The sequence below is a fragment of the Aplysia californica genome, unplaced genomic scaffold, assembly GCF_000002075.1.
Source record: "Aplysia californica isolate F4 #8 unplaced genomic scaffold, AplCal3.0 scaffold00078, whole genome shotgun sequence".
NCBI classification, from domain to species: Eukaryota; Metazoa; Mollusca; class Gastropoda; order Aplysiida; family Aplysiidae; genus Aplysia; species Aplysia californica.
The window spans coordinates 804,522-807,227 of NW_004797348.1; the positions used below are offsets into that span (position 1 = coordinate 804,522).

The window sequence follows — 2,706 nt, forward strand, 5'->3', positions numbered from 1 at the left end:
GGGGGGAGAGAGAGGGGGGGGGGGATACGTGGAATGACTTGGAGGAACGAAAGAGATTGATCAAGACGACAGCGGAGGAGAAAGAGAAGAAAGAGAGAAAAAAAGAAAGAGAGAGATGGGGGGATTAGAAAGATAAAGAGTTAAAGAGAAAGGCAAAAGAACAAGAGTGTGTCTGGGAAAGAAAAGGAGAGAGGAGGAGAGGGAAAGACGGTTGGAGCGGCGGGGGTCAACACTTAGGGGAAGTGGGCTGATAAAAAGCTTACGTCAGATATAGAAATAGCTGTGAACACTCTGTACCTAATTAGTCGATTAATAAGGTACCTCAGTAATTCATAGTTCATGGAAATGCAGACATAGATACCACAAAGCACAAAATATATCATATTAGATAATAGGACGAATACTCAACAGAAGGGAATAATAATGTACACGGGAAACGGAAGAGATGAAATGTACTAGACATAAGAGTATAATATTATATACAGGAAAGAAGGATGTAATTATAGGATAACGTGAACGTGAAAAGAGGATAAAGTATGAGAAGAAAATGAGCACAAAAGTTGTATTGACAAAGAATTTTATTATGCTATGGGCAAATCAAGGAATATAAGATAAACGCTTTGCAAAGGAGAATATTAAATTTGGTTGGCAAAGAGAATTATGAAACGTGGATGAGAAAGGATGATGTGAAATGTGTATTAAAATTGAGAATATGAGATATAGATTGAAAAAACATAACAGTAAACAGCTTCTTACTTTTCAAGTTTGTGAAGATGTGGCATCCTTTTCATCACCGATGACGATGACGTAAATGACGGCGAATACGATGACAGCGATGGAGGGGAAGACCCTACAGTTGATGGTAACGACGAATCTGCTGCTATTCCAATCCGGGAGCTCGAACTGGGACTTGATGGTAGGGCCTGAATGGGCTCAGGAGTTAGCGCCATGCCCTTTTGGTCTGTAGAAGTCGCCAAGCCCGCCTCAGATTGCTTTAACAGAGAGGGCGCAGAAAGTGATGACGTCAAAGAAGTAGGCACTGCCAAAAGTGGCGTGCGCTCTCCGTCTGTTAAATTTTCCTCACAACGTTCCTCTATGTTCTCCATGGTCTTGATCATCCTAAGGTATCCTCGGACTTTGTTGATCTATGGGTACGACTCGTGGCAGAAATTAGGGGCTAATATAGCAATACCACACCCATACTAACTTACGCAGTTTCTTTTATATCCACAATGGTCTTGTTGGACTGTGAGTCTTTCGTCCAGGAAACGTTAATGAGATCTGGGAGATGAAATTAATACACAGTTGATTTAAGCCTCAAGGTGTTTTAGTATTGAAAAAAGTATCTAGTAAAGGAAAGGGGGTTGGGGAGCCTATGGATAATAAAAAAGGTATAGCCTAGATTTCTCTCATTCATGAAATCTTTAGAAGAAGGATTCTTGCTTTCCTTACAACATTCAAGAATAGGTACGATCGTCTATTAGAGACAAATACGTTTTATAAGATATTTACACTTCTATTGACATAATTTTGGTAATCAACAGAGGCTGCTTTAAAGCAACCTATGAGGACCAACCGGGCCAGGTTCGATATAGCACCCGAGCAGGAAGATTGAGATACCCGATAAAACAACCGTGCTTGCAAACTGCTCAAGGTCATAATAATTATGATCGAGCGGGACACGAGTTGGTTCTGTCAACGTTACTTCACGGCCTCTACGTTCTTATAGCCACACAGCCGACTACAAGCCCTCAAGAAATAGGGGCCCACTGTCCAGGCCTCTGCTCTGACCGCCTATTTCATGGCACATTTTGGGTTTACTTGGCAAGTCGAATCGCTGCACCCTAGATTGCCGGTCTCATAGAGACAGAAGAGCATGACTGATAGCTAGATATGATCCATGGAGAAAATATCGGTTTCTCTTCCATCAGAGGACAGCGCGATTAGCAAGTACCAACGTCAACTGTCCGTCTAGTATACGTGTTTGTTAAACATTACGTTACGGAGATTGTGATAATCATAAAATGAGAAGGGTTTACGATTTCGTATATGAAATAGAGGCTTACGTTTGGCTATGTACTTGTTGTTTTTGTTTTTGTGGTTGTTGTTGTTGTTGTTGTTGTTGCTTTTGTTCCCCTTCAATTATTCGAATCGTACGTGTAATGGGAATCCTTCTATCAGCAATAAATGCTGGACGACAGTCAAAGGGAACAACAATGTGGTTTCTTAGGAGGCTAGAGAATGTATTAGAAGGAAAAGAAATCAATTAATGAAGCAGTACTTAAAAAACCCATAAGGGCCACTCACTAATAAATGCATTAGAAAAAGACAAATTAATGCAGTTCTGGGTCACTTGAATTAACATACAGGTTTTAGACAACCAGCTCTTGCTGGTAAAATTGAAGGCAAATGAATCAGTAGAAGACCCAGTGCAACTTTCTTGGAAAAATGGGTGACGGGGTAAAGCCTGGTTGATGCCATCTCTTTTTAGAGCGCCTGGGCAAAGAAAACCATGACCGCCGATATCTATCGCAGGCCTGGCGCTTCTTGGTGGCCTTATGTTTACACACTCCAGTTGTGGCTGTTTCATTCATTCATTCATTCATTCATTCATTCATTCATTCATTCATTCATTCATCCATGCATTCATTCATTCGTTCTTTCACATTCAATCTTCTTCTTCTTCTTCTTCTTCTTCTTCTTCTT

At 40.8% G+C, this 2,706-nt stretch overlaps 1 long non-coding RNA gene across 1 annotated transcript in view; it reads right to left on the reverse strand.

Moving 5' to 3' along the window:
• Window positions 1-560: 560 nt before the first annotated feature.
• The window catches only part of LOC118477388, a 17,899-nt gene continuing 15,753 nt past the window's right edge, over window positions 561-2,706 (reverse strand). Inside the window, exon 2 of the long non-coding RNA XR_004858338.1 lies at window positions 561-1,281. This is a non-coding gene — a long non-coding RNA (uncharacterized LOC118477388). The remainder of the gene's footprint in view (window positions 1,282-2,706) is intronic.